The sequence below is a fragment of the Physeter macrocephalus genome, chromosome 4, assembly GCF_002837175.3.
Source record: "Physeter macrocephalus isolate SW-GA chromosome 4, ASM283717v5, whole genome shotgun sequence".
Lineage (NCBI taxonomy): Eukaryota > Metazoa > Chordata > Mammalia > Artiodactyla > Physeteridae > Physeter > Physeter macrocephalus.
This window is the reverse complement of record NC_041217.1, coordinates 75,883,330-75,897,381: the sequence shown is the minus strand read 5'-3', so window position 1 is coordinate 75,897,381 and position 14,052 is coordinate 75,883,330. Positions and strand designations below refer to the sequence as shown.

Here is a 14,052-nt window from a genome sequence, read left to right as displayed (position 1 = left end):
TCCTGTTCTTGGAGGACAGGTCCCGCAGAAGCTGGTTTTGAAGGAGATGCCAAAGGAAAGGAGCAACAGTGGCCCAACCAGTGATCTTGAGTTGAGATGTCTGTAAGTTACTCTCAAATGGTGTAGCAAATCATGTATATGGAGAGAGAATGAGAGAAAGCAAGCATGGAAAAATGTTAACTGTGAGATTAGGTACAGAATAGACAATGTTAGTATTTCAAAATTTTTGTATATTTAAAAGGTTTTATGTTTTTGTTTTCTGAATGAGTTTTTCGAAGTTAAGTCCCAGGTTCTCTTTGGATGAAAACTCCATATGTGAGACACTAGGTTTCTGAAATAAAGGAAGAAAAGAGTGGAGGGCAGAAGCCCTGGTGGTTCATCACATTCCCCCTCCCCCACGTGAAGGGTGCCTGGCAATAGGAACTCTGAGGAGGGTCTTGCATCGCCCTTCTGGCAAACTACCTCTCTTCAGGAAGAGGAAGATGTAGCGCAATTTAGAGCTTTCCTGACCTGGAATCGAATCCGGGCCACAGCAGTAAAACGCCAAATTGTAGCTACTAGGCAACCAGACATAACAATCCTCCATAATTTGGCTTCTCCAGTTGAAAACTGTAAGAGTAAGCTTAGAGTTTTGAGAATGGCAGAGCAGAAAAGGAGGCGATTCCCAGCGGCCCGCGGCTGAAGGCAGCTGTGCAAGGCTCCCAGCACTTGCCCCGCTGCTCATCACCTTTCACCCCTCCTGTCCTGGGCGACGCTTTGGGCTCTGAGGCCAGGCCGCAAGGTAACTGGCTGGGTTCCATCCTGGTCTAGCTTTAGCGCTGTGTGCGGCAGAGCCAAGGTCATGCTCTCTTTCTGAACCTCGGTTTCCTTATGAGTCAGGTGCTGACTTGGCTCTCAGCAGCTGATGAGCGATTCCGTCTACTTCCTGATCTCTGACCTCACTACAGGGTCTCTCCTGATAATGGCACGTGTAAGGACTCCTTCACGTGCCCCTACCAGCTGCAGTTCTGGAGCCTGAAATTCGTCTACGTGTCTTTGGGTCGAGCGCCCGGTGCGGAGTTGGGTCGGTCTCTTTTGTTCTGTCACGCAAATCAGCGTGTTCCGCAAGTGTGCTGAGGTGGGGTAAGCAAGTGAGCTTCACAGGGATAAACTTCTTGTTTCCAGAGACAAAATACGTGTCAGCGTGTAGAGGAGATTTAGGCGCCACATGAGAAGGTGAGGGGATTTCCGAATGTAAAGATAACCTTAACTTGGCTTTGTCCTGTGCCCTTCTTGGTCTGTCTGTGGCCTTGTCTTCAAAGTGACACAGAGCAGACAAAGGAGGGATGGTTCCTAGTGCTAAGTAGGCTTTCAGGCAATAAGGGAACTCCTCCTGTATTTCGGGGGGATAAAAATACAGCTGCACGCGTTACCTCAATCCATCCCACTCGCCCGTTTTTCGATTTTTAAATGTGAACGTTAGTTTCAGAAAAGAAGTCACCTGTTTCCGCCTGGTTTCGAACCAGGGACCTTTCGCGTGTTAGGCGAACGTGATAACCACTACACTACGGAAACAGCTCGTGCTCAGGTGCCTAACGACACATTCAAGAACTTTATCTCTTGCCACGGCTGGCCACAAATATTTTCGAAAGGAAAGGACCCTGGGAGCACAGGCGAGCCCTCAGGTAAGGAGGCTGCAGCTCCCGAGAGGCCCTAGTTTAGGATTCCTCGCCTCCCCCAAAGCGAGGTCCCTGGGGCCCCCACAGCCTCACTTCCCGATCCCGCATCCAACACACAGCTATGCACCGAGTGCAGGGGCCGCCCCCTCGGACTCTCCAGCTCCCGGAAGCCCCAGGAGCCGGGGGTTAAGTGAGCCTGAGCCCTAGGCGACCTCGCATCCCAGCGGCGTGGACACCGCCCCTCCAAGGCTGCGGACCCGCGCCTCGGTGGCCCTTTTCACGGCGCAGGCGGTCAGTGCTCTGGGCTCTCGGAAATGATCGATGCATCGAATCCACCCGGGAACCATAGGACCCGCCCTCCCCTCCCTCCCCTCCCTCCCTCTCCCCTCCTTCCCTTCCCTCCACCATCGCTGCCTCCCCTCCCCTCCCTCCCTCTCCCCTCCCTCCCTTCCCTCCACCATCGCTGCCTCCCCTCCCTCCCCTCTGCTCTGTTGCGCCTGACCCGCCCGCTCCTTCCTCGAAAGCCCTTTCGTAGCAGCCCTTCTCCTGCGTCTCCCGGCAAAGGGGCTTCCTCAGGTTCCTGGCGCTGTGGCTTATTCTAGTCGTCTAGTTGAAGTCCGGTACTCTAATCACACTTTCACGTTTAGCAGGAACCGTAGCAAAGGCTGACGTCTCAGGTCATTTGGCTGTTGGAAAAACATCGAACATCAGCACAGGGGAGAGCCGAATAAAACACCACCTGAAGCTTCTCTACAGCCTAAAGAGAACAGATTCCAGGTTTCTGAAGTGGCAAGAGGGGCCTCCTCACGAAGACAAAGCTTCCTCCTGTTCTTGGAGGACAGGTCCCGCAGAAGCTGGTTTTGAAGGAGATGCCAAAGGAAAGGAGCAACAGTGGCCCAACCAGTGATCTTGAGTTGAGATGTCTGTAAGTTACTCTCAAATGGTGTAGCAAATCATGTATATGGAGAGAGAATGAGAGAAAGCAAGCATGGAAAAATGTTAACTGTGAGATTAGGTACAGAATAGACAATGTTAGTATTTCAAAATTTTTGTATATTTAAAAGGTTTTATGTTTTTGTTTTCTGAATGAGTTTTTCGAAGTTAAGTCCCAGGTTCTCTTTGGATGAAAACTCCATATGTGAGACACTAGGTTTCTGAAATAAAGGAAGAAAAGAGTGGAGGGCAGAAGCCCTGGTGGTTCATCACATTCCCCCTCCCCCACGTGAAGGGTGCCTGGCAATAGGAACTCTGAGGAGGGTCTTGCATCGCCCTTCTGGCAAACTACCTCTCTTCAGGAAGAGGAAGATGTAGCGCAATTTAGAGCTTTCCTGACCTGGAATCGAATCCGGGCCACAGCAGTAAAACGCCAAATTGTAGCTACTAGGCAACCAGACATAACAATCCTCCATAATTTGGCTTCTCCAGTTGAAAACTGTAAGAGTAAGCTTAGAGTTTTGAGAATGGCAGAGCAGAAAAGGAGGCGATTCCCAGCGGCCCGCGGCTGAAGGCAGCTGTGCAAGGCTCCCAGCACTTGCCCCGCTGCTCATCACCTTTCACCTCTCCTGTCCTGGGCGACGCTTTGGGCTCTGAGGCCAGGCCGCAAGGTAACTGGCTGGGTTCCATCCTGGTCTAGCTTTAGCGCTGTGTGCGGCAGAGCCAAGGTCATGCTCTCTTTCTGAACCTCGGTTTCCTTATGAGTCAGGTGCTGACTTGGCTCTCAGCAGCTGATGAGCGATTCCGTCTACTTCCTGATCTCTGACCTCACTACAGGGTCTCTCCTGATAATGGCACGTGTAAGGACTCCTTCACGTGCCCCTACCAGCTGCAGTTCTGGAGCCTGAAATTCGTCTACGTGTCTTTGGGTCGAGCGCCCGGTGCGGAGTTGGGTCGGTCTCTTTTGTTCTGTCACGCAAATCAGCGTGTTCCGCAAGTGTGCTGAGGTGGGGTAAGCAAGTGAGCTTCACAGGGATAAACTTCTTGTTTCCAGAGACAAAATACGTGTCAGCGTGTAGAGGAGATTTAGGCGCCACATGAGAAGGTGAGGGGATTTCCGAATGTAAAGATAACCTTAACTTGGCTTTGTCCTGTGCCCTTCTTGGTCTGTCTGTGGCCTTGTCTTCAAAGTGACACAGAGCAGACAAAGGAGGGATGGTTCCTAGTGCTAAGTAGGCTTTCAGGCAATAAGGGAACTCCTCCTGTATTTCGGGGGGATAAAAATACAGCTGCACGCGTTACCTCAATCCATCCCACTCGCCCGTTTTTCGATTTTTAAATGTGAACGTTAGTTTCAGAAAAGAAGTCACCTGTTTCCGCCTGGTTTCGAACCAGGGACCTTTCGCGTGTTAGGCGAACGTGATAACCACTACACTACGGAAACAGCTCGTGCTCAGGTGCCTAACGACACATTCAAGAACTTTATCTCTTGCCACGGCTGGCCACAAATATTTTCGAAAGGAAAGGACCCTGGGAGCACAGGCGAGCCCTCAGGTAAGGAGGCTGCAGCTCCCGAGAGGCCCTAGTTTAGGATTCCTCGCCTCCCCCAAAGCGAGGTCCCTGGGGCCCCCACAGCCTCACTTCCCGATCCCGCATCCAACACACAGCTATGCACCGAGTGCAGGGGCCGCCCCCTCGGACTCTCCAGCTCCCGGAAGCCCCAGGAGCCGGGGGTTAAGTGAGCCTGAGCCCTAGGCGACCTCGCATCCCAGCGGCGTGGACACCGCCCCTCCAAGGCTGCGGACCCGCGCCTCGGTGGCCCTTTTCACGGCGCAGGCGGTCAGTGCTCTGGGCTCTCGGAAATGATCGATGCATCGAATCCACCCGGGAACCATAGGACCCGCCCTCCCCTCCCTCCCCTGAAGGGGGTTTCGTGCTCACCTCACAGCACACGGCCAGCAGGCAGACGACTTTCTTTTTGCTGAAAGACTTTAATGCAACGTTGTCTGTCTGTGTGTCTGTGTCTTCCTGTCTGGTTTCCTTTAAAAGTAAAGCTTTACAAGTTTGGGGAAGCATGTGCCATTTTCTCCAGCGGTTACTTTTCTTCTTGCTTAGTGTGGCGGTCACCGCGTTTCCTTCACACGTGACGTTCAAGTGCTCCGACCCCGAGGAAGGCGCGGGCAGCGTGCGCACTGACCCCCAAGCCGCGGGGCTCTGCCTTGTTCCGCGTCGACTCCAAGTGCCGTCGAGGGTGCGACCGGTCTGCAGCATCCTCGCCAGCGCTGGAGGGCTGAGTCCCCAAAGAGGCGGACTTGAAAGTAGCTTTAGATCAGGACATTTCATGAGATTTCCCCCCTTTTCGCTCCCCTCCAGGTTCCAGTTTTCACCTCCCACGCGCAGCCAGAGGAACGGATTCGCCGTCTTTCGGGCGCGTCCGGCGCGCTGCCGTCCCACGTGGACAGGACGAGGGGGCGGTTGTCCTTTCCCGACAGGGGCGTTGGGACAGCGGGCCCCCGAGGGACCACAAACACACACCCGCGCCGCTGGGGCCCGCAAACCCGATCAGGCGGGCCCTGGAGCCTCCCTGCAGCCGCAAGGGAAGGCGCGGGGCTCCAGAGCCCGCGAGAGGAGCGCGCTGAGGGCACCCGGCCCCGCCCCTGGCCTCGAGGACGGGCCCGGAAGAGGGACGCAGCCCAGGAAAAAGCGCAAGGGTCGCCCAACGCCCCCATCCGAGGTTCAGGGTGAGGGAGCCGAGCGTTACACTGATTTCCCCGCCTTTATCAGGAGAGTCGTTTGCCCAAGTCCAGAGTCGCGAAAAGGAGGGACTGTGTAGGCCAAAGTCCACCTGGACCGAGAAGCAAACACCAAGTCCTAACTAATTGCATGTGGGGTCTGAGGAAAACGCTGCGTCAGAGAAAACTCTTGGTCGGAGCCTTAGGACCTGGAGTTGGCGTCATCTAAGGCGGGAGAAAGGCAGGCGTCGCAGGTACTGAGGGGAAGATCCGGAATCCAGGTGTGGGGACAGGTCATGCTCTCTTTCTGAACCTCAGATTCCTTATGAGTCAGGGGGCAGACTTGGTTCTCAGCGGGTGATAAGCGGAACAGGAGGGCGGGAGATAGCACACACTCATTGTAGGCTTCCTACTATCACTTACAAATGATTTGTGCACAGCTCCCTGGTGGTCTAGTGGCTAGGATTCGGCGCTTTCACCGCCGCGGCCCGGGTTCGATTCCCGGTCAGGGAGGTATAGGTTTTGTTTTTTTCTCCCTTCCTCTTTGTGGCATCTCTGCACCCAGCAATCTTCACTTCCTCCTCACAAGTGTTATATGCCCCAAGGTGCAGATGCAGTAGATCTCTGCACTGAATCCTTAAGCCAGTGAGGTTGGGTCCCAGGTCCAAGGCATCTCCCAGGCTGGGAGAGGGGAGATGTGATGAGCAGCCTGGGCAGCCCCTCTCCTCCACGCCTTCCTTCATTTCAGATACCTACAGTCTCACTTTCAGTGTCCATCTAAAGAGAACTTGGGACCTGAGTACGAATTACTCCTTTAAAAAAACAAAAACCAATAACCAGAAAAACAAAACTTTGACACCTACGAAAATCTGCAAGAATAGTAACAGCATATATTCTTCACCAAAACGCACATTTTCCCACATTTGCTTTCTCACTCTCTCTCCATGAACATAATTTGCTACACCATTTGAGAGTAACTTGCAGACATCTCAACTCAAGATCACTGGGCTGCTGTTTCTCCCTTCATTGGCGTGTCCCTCAAAACCAGCTTTTGCGGTATCTGTGTTCTAAGGCCAGGGTAAGATTTTGTCCTGGCGAGGAGGCCCCTCTTGCCCTGTTATCTGCGGGCTATAAGAAGCTTAAGGTGGAAATTTATTCTGCTCTTCCTGATAGTGCAGGCCAGGCACGCCTTGAGCTTGTAGGAGGAACATGTCTGTGCTGGTATTCCCCCCAGGACCTGCTGCCCTGTGGACTCTGCTTGGTTGCTTTGGTGGGCTGTGGGCTCTTGAGTCCAACTGCCCAGTGGAACCACCTACCTTGGGAGAGACCCTTCAGGAAAGTGCAGCTGCCCCCTTGCTTCTTGCCTGGCTCTCTGTCCTGCTAGGATTTTTGTTTGTTTGTTTATAACAATTTACTTTACTCACTTCCCCTCTGGTAACCATTACTCTGTTCTCTGTACCTATGTGTTTCTTTTTGTATGGTTTGTTCATTCATTTAAAAATTTTTTAAAATTCCACATGTGGGTAAAATCACACGGTATTTGTCTTTATTTACCTGACTTATTTCATTTAGCATAATACCCTGAAGTTCATCCATGTTGTAACAAATAGCAAGATTTCTTTTCTTTTCTTTTTTTTAAGGCTGAATAGTACTCCATTGTGTATGTATGCCACATCTTCTTTATACATTCACCTGTTGATGGACACTTGGGTTGTTTCCATATCTTGGCTATTGTAAATTATGCTTTGATGTATGTATGGGTGTATATATCTATTCCAATGACTGGTTTTGTATTTTCTAGATAAATACCTAGAAGTGGAATAGCTGGATCATATGACAGTCTTATTCTTACTTTTTTGCAGAATTTCCATACTGTTTTCCATAATGGCTACACCATTTTACATTCCTACCAACATTTTAAAGGGTTCTGACTCGACAAATAAGTGAAGAATCTTTCTGTGGTGGGAGGATGAGGGGAGCAGGTGGAAAATTATCAACAGTAGGGGATAATTCTCAAGAGCTTTCCAGAATTGTCTGTATCACTGCTGTCAGGTAGGTGGCTGCCTTGTAATAATGGTGCTTAGTCTGTTTTTTAAAAAATAATATAACCTCATTAAATTTTATTTAAATATTTTGGGAATGTCTTTTTGAGAATCTGGCAATTAGTAAGACAAGTTTCTGGCAGTACACAACATATTCTACTCTAAATCACCCTGGAACTGTTCAGTGACTTTCATATATTTAGATTATTTAACATTTAATTACTGAATCCATGCTTTAACAACCCAGGTAACAATGGTGCTTGGTCTTAAATGGTCCTGGCTCCAGTCTGAGGTGTCCTGATTTGTGGTTCATATTCAACTGTGCCTCTCCCCAACATGGGGTAGTAACGAAGCTTCTATATCCAGGATCCCAGAGGAATCCAAGGACACCCTTGATTTTTTTCCCTTGTCCTTCCATAGACACCCTTGAGAAAAAGGATACATGAAAGTCTTTCACAAAAGCAGTTTCTGCCTGCTTTCCATCTGAGATACTTTCCTGTAAGAAGAACCAACCAAGGGAACAAACTTTAGTTGTCTTAAGGAAGCTTCTCTGTCTTTTATGCTTTCCTTAATCCTGAGTAAAATATCTCACTTGATGACCTGTAGGTCAGCATAAATAAACAAATACACACATATGAAAGTAAATAAAAGACAGGGAACTAGATGACACAGGTATTGGGAAGATAGAAACTCAATTGCTCCCTTAGAAAACATCATTATCTACATCAAAACAAAGAATCTAAAGTTGAAAGAAGAGAAAGTAGAGTCAACATGGTAGTTTGTGTTTTCTGGACCTTGGCCCTGCACTAGGTGGTGGCTCAGTGATGTGAATAGTTGACATTTGGCTTCATGGCTGGTCTTCTGTCCAATTCAAACATGTAATCAAGGGCTGACTTGGAACAGATATTCACCATTTTAAAGCAGCCAAATGCCCTGAGACCTTCAGCCTTGGCTAGGGAACTGTTTAAAACATGAAGGCCTGGTTAAAGTATTAGAATTGAAATTTGATCAAATAGAACAAAGTGACAAGAGCCAGAAAGATCTCCTATTTCTGAGGGAAAGGCAAGAAAGAGGCACTGGAATTTGAGAGGAATGACCTGGCAGAGCAACGTAATGAAGAGGAAGGAAAAGGTGAGGGAGGGGAGGAGTCCCACAGTTCTTGGCTTGCAAGGAGCTGTCTCATGCCTCTGATCTGTGCACTTCCCCTAGCTCCTGCAGCTTCCAGGAGCTCCAAGGTCCACGCAGTGAAAACTTTCAGTTGGTGTTCTGTTCTCAAATCAGGAGTCCTGACTGAGATGTGGGATTCTGAATCCAGGATGTGAAAATCCTGGGCCCTTTCTTCCAGGGAAAGGCAATACAGCCCCAAAGCAGGAGCCTATGGAGTGCTGAGCTCTCATGGAGATATTGCTCCTGGTGTAGAATGCAGTTGAATTTTGGACATCACATGCCCTAAATTTGGGCACAGCAGGCAGCACTGAATTCAGGAAGGAGTGGGGACACTACAGTGGAGAGTTGCCTCAATGTGAAAAATGTTCATTCAAAAACTGGGTAGAATCATCTTTTTTTTTTTTAAAGACAATGTACTCTTTTCAGAAACGTCATGTTTGAAATACAAGAAATATAAGAGACATCTTATAGACTCCAAAGGAACTCTAGAGATAGATCTAAGCTCACTGAACTAAGCAAGAGCTGGAAATAAGTTTGGAGCACACCAAGCCTGCCTTCCAAGGATACACAGTTACAAAGAACCAAAATGCTGGCAACATAAGAAAACTACTTTGAGGGCAAATTTTACCTTTAATTTCCAGAGCTTAGATGAAAATATTTCTATTATGTCCACCAACACTCTACTAATTAGGGCTTTTTGTTATCTGATTTAAATGATAAGGACAAAGAGGATGAGATCACTGCTGAAATGACAGCAAAACTCAACCATGTAGGGAATCTACCTGAAAAGATTCAAAAGGAAGCTTTGATTCAAAGTAGGTTTATGCCACCAAACCCACTTAGTTGATAGCCCAAGGGACTGGTGACCCTGAAGTCTTTGTACCATACTCTAGAATGTGCTTACAAGAACCTATGCTTGTGTCTCTTTCATTCTCTCCTCTTTCAAACTTCTCTAGCTTTGGGAGCCTGAGGAGGCTTCAGACATTGGAGACATGACTGAGGAAGTCATGTCATGGAACACATTTTGGGGCTCATGAGAACACTGTTAGTTAAATGATTTCAAGGCTAGACTGACAGTCAACTGCCCTCCCATAACTTGTTCCTTACCTCCCTCAGAATGAAAGCTTCTGTAAATTCCATCTACAAACTGAGAAGTGGAAACATTACTTCTCCTTGGTGGAAGTGATATGTCTTATGGATTCAGAAGCCTCCTTCCAACCAGTTTTGACTGCCATTTCTCCTCAGCCTCATGGTGAATGCAAAGGCTTCCATTTTAGCTTAATACCCAGAGCTAACTTCACAGCTGCCAGCAGTGTCACTTCAAATTTCTCTTTGTAGGAAAAGCAAATATTCAAGTGTTAGTTTTCTAAGCTTTTTTTCTACAAAATACCCTGGGATGGACAAATGCTCTTCTTTGAGTTGATGTCTATCCAGGGAACAAGGCTGTAGTAATGTCAACAATATCATAATTCTCCATTTGCCTCCTGTTCCTGAGAGAGAGGGCCAGGGGCTTGAAGAAGGACATGCTGCAGGAGGGCAGGAATAAATGAAAATCTAATGAGAGAAAGTACAAGGATGGTGAGGCAAGTGGGACAGAAAACAGGCCTCCAAGGTGGTTCAAGCCTTGCCTTGTTTTGTTGAAAACCTAGGTAGTACAAATGCCTGATTTGACATTTGGGAGGAGGGAGTAAGATGTGTGTTTGAGTTTGTGTGCGTGGGCACAAGAAAGTGGCATGGTAGCAGAAATGCAGTATGCTGAAGTTCCTAGTCATCTTTGTGTGGTGCCATTGTTCTATGTTTAGCATTGTTGTAGAGACACCCTTGGTTAGAGTTGAGTGATAATAAATGGAGTGGTTCCATATTATCTGGAATTGGATCTTGGACCTGATTAGATGTGAAATTATTAATGACCCTGATGTCAGAGAACACTTTCAGTTCACGGCATGCAGCAGCAAAACATTTTCCCAAATCATCATCTGCAGACACCTGTATTTAGATTCCCATAGAAAGTAAGGATTAGAGTGGTCAAATAGTTGCTGCCATAGAACATTTTAGTGAAGATATGAGTATAATGAGTTGGTTACTTACATGTAAACTAGAGGAATTGGGGAAACAAAATGATGAGCTCAAGGTTCTAAGTTCCTAGCTCAAGATTTAGGTTAGGGACCTGAAAGATTCTATAACCATATTTAAAACAAAACAAAACAAAACAACCTTAAAACCTTGTCTAGTAGTATAACTGTAGGCCCGAGCTCTGCAAACTAAACCTAAATTGAATTTTCAACATCACAGAATCTCTTATGTTAAAGTCAGGGAATTTATTAAGAAGGACTGGTATCATTGGGATGGGGTCTTATGGATAGATTCTGATGAAGGTGGGGCTCTTGAAACCCTAAATTGCCCCGAGCCTCAGGTTACCTGAAAAGCAGCCCTTCCTCCCTTGTTTGAGGAGGTTACATAAAGTAGGTTACCTCCACTTACCTGAAGAAGCTCGAAGGTCTCCCTATAACATCCCAGTAGTTGCCTTACATGGGTCTGCTGGTCCTCCCCAGGACCTACTGCTATCATGTATCAGATTTGCTTTGTATCAGACTCATTTTTTAGAAACAATGACAGAAAATTTTCCAGCCACAGTTAAGATTATAAACCACTGATCCAAGAAGTCAAATGATCCTCAAGCACAATAAATATGAAGAAGACCACACCTAGTCACATAATAATTAAATTGCTCAAATCAGTTGGGAAAAACATCTCAAAAGCAGCCAGAGGGATAACACATGCTACATACAGAAAATAAATATAATGCCAGATTTCTCATCAGAAGCACTGCAGCAAGTGAAAAAGACAGTGGAGCAACATCTTTAAAGAACTAAGAGAAAAAAGTCAACGTGGAATTCTATGGCTCCTATCCTCAAAAATGTCTTTCAACAATAAAGGTGAAAAACGATATTTACAGACATGCAATTACTGAAAGACTACATCACCAGCAACCCAAACCACAAGAAAGGTTAAAGTAGTCCTCCAGGAAGAAAGAAACTCACATCAGAGGGAAATCTCCATATGCACAAAGGGATGAAGGACAACAGAAATGGTATCTGCATGAAAAATATATAACCTTTTCCCCCTTATTATTTAAATCTCTTTAAAAACATGGGACAGTTTAAAGAAAAGTAATAACCTTGGGTTGTAGGGTTTATAACATACTCAAAGTAAAACGCATGACAAGGATAGCATAAAGGCAAGCAGGGGAGAAAAGTGAAGACATCACTTGAAGGCAGGCTGTGGTTAAGTTACAGATGTCTGCTCTAAAGCCTAAAGCAGTCGCTGAAATAACAAAATAAAGAGTTATAGCTAATAAGCCAACAAAGGTGAGAGAATGGAACCATTTACAAAACCGTGTATATCTCATAAAACAATTGTGCTTCAGGCACTCTAACCATAGGCATGTGTACAAGAATGATGACTGCAGTATTGTTCGTAATAATAAAAGCATATAAGCAAATTAATTTCAAAGTTATATGTAAAGGGCTCAATAAGTACTAGTACAAACAAGGGACGAAACTTCACTGTTAAAAGGAACCCAGAGGGTAACGATGAGATGACGAAGTGACCTACCTGTTTGCTTCAGAGCTCTTCTGTGAGGATCAGCGACGATCTCGGCTTAGGTTCTCTTGTTATGGACAAGACACAGGTGAAAAGGAGGGTAATAGAGGCCTAGCTTCAAGTTTATGTGAAAGGATGTACAAGACAGAAATAACTGCAAACCCTTTAATTACAATCCTAAAAGTGCCAGGGAGGGCGCCTCGGAGTGGGCTCGAACAAACAACCTCTCGGTTAATAGTCGAACGCACTCACCAACTGCGCCACAGAGGTACCTGAACATTAGTTTCCCTCTCTATCCTTCTCCACCTCATCCTACAGAGAGCAAGCACGCCTTCCACTTTAGGCGGAGCCACCCGCCTTTCGCAGGACAGTTGTACTGATTCCAAAGCCTCGGAAAACCGGAGAAACTCGTGGGAAAGCCGTGCGTTGGGCGATTCCGAAGGCAGAAGGGCAGCCAAGCGTCCCCGCCGCGCCTTGCTCCACACCCTCCGCAGATGCCAGAGCCCCGGAGTCGCCCGGGGCCGCGACACCCCGGGCTTGAGCCGAGTGGGACTCAAGGGAAGCTGAATGCCCGATGGGCTCATAATGGTTCTTTCGGTTCTTTGCTCCGCCTTCACCCGACAGTCTGAACCACGGTAGGTGGGCCGGGAGCCGGAAGGAGGCGGTGGGGAGGGTTGGTCAAAAGAGGAAATGTAAGGAGGAGGGAATGAAGCAAGGGAGGCAAGAACAAAGCAAAGATACTTTCCAGGAGACCTGATCTGAGGCACCGGCTGGACGCAGAATGCGAAAGGAATAACGGAGGGAAGACGTGAGGGAACTCACGAATACTTGCAGTTTTCAACAACAGAACAGCTAAATAATTGGAATCGATTTATATTAAAAGTAGGAGCGCAGAAACCGACTTCGCCGCCGGCTTAGTGGCGCGCCGTGATCGTATAGTGGTTAGTACTCTGCGTTGTGGCCGCAGCAACCTCGGTTCGAATCCGAGTCACGGCAGTGATCCCCTTCTCTTTTGCGTTGTATCTGTTACCAGAACAACTCTTTAGTCACCAAACGGAGTAAAGTCAGGAGAACGGAGGTCACCCCAACAGTGCACTAGGCTGAAGCGCTCTGGACTTAAACCACGTCTCAGCATTTAAGAGAAAATATCTAAAGATCAGGTTCAAGCTCTAAATGAAACTTGTGTGTGCCTTCGACGAAGGAAATGGTGTAGTCATATAGGGATTTTTTCTTTTTTTGGTTGAAATATTTCAAACAGCAGTGAGGCTTTTTTACACAAAACGAAACAGATTTTATTATAATTATTTTTAACATCTTTATTGGAGTATAATTGCTTTAAGGTGTGTTAGTTTCTGCTGTGTAACAAAGTGAATCAGCTATGAATACACATATAACCCCATATCTCCTCCCTCTTGCATCTCCCTCCCACCCTCCCTATCCCACACCTTTAGGAGGACACAAAGCACCAAGCTGATCTCCCTGTGCTATGCAGCTGCTTCCCTCTAGCTATCTATTTTACATTTGGTAGTGTATATATGTCCATGCCACACTCTCCCTTCGTCCCAACTTCCCCTTCCCCCTCCCCGTGTCCTCAAGTCCATCCTCTACGTCTATGTCTTTACTCCTGTCCTGGCCCTAGGTTCTTCAAAACCTTTTTTTTTTTTTTTTTTTTTTTTTTTTTAGATTCCACATATATATGTTAGCATACGGTATTTGTTTTTCTCTTTCTGACTTACCTCACTCTGTATGATAGTCTCTAGGTCTATCCACCTCACTACAAATAACTCAATTTTGTTTCTTTTTATGGCTGAGTAATATTCCACTGTATATATGTGACACATCTTCCTTATCCGTTCATCTGTTGATGGACACTTAGGTTGCTTCCATGACTTGGCTATTGTAAATAGTGCTGCTATG

The 14,052-nt window shown here is 47.1% G+C and overlaps 3 non-coding genes across 3 annotated transcripts; 1 reads left to right on the top strand and 2 right to left on the bottom strand.

Annotated features, from left to right (window-relative positions):
- Positions 1-1,481: 1,481 nt before the first annotated feature.
- TRNAV-AAC (transfer RNA valine (anticodon AAC)) lies at positions 1,482-1,554 on the bottom strand. The gene has a single exon. It is a non-coding gene; the product is annotated as a tRNA-Val (tRNA).
- Positions 1,555-3,962: 2,408 nt separating this feature from the next.
- Positions 3,963-4,035, bottom strand: TRNAV-AAC (transfer RNA valine (anticodon AAC)). The gene has a single exon. It is a non-coding gene; the product is annotated as a tRNA-Val (tRNA).
- Positions 4,036-13,059: 9,024 nt separating this feature from the next.
- On the top strand, positions 13,060-13,131 carry TRNAH-GUG (transfer RNA histidin (anticodon GUG)). Its single transcript has one exon. It is a non-coding gene; the product is annotated as a tRNA-His (tRNA).
- The last annotated feature ends 921 nt before the right edge of the window (positions 13,132-14,052 follow it).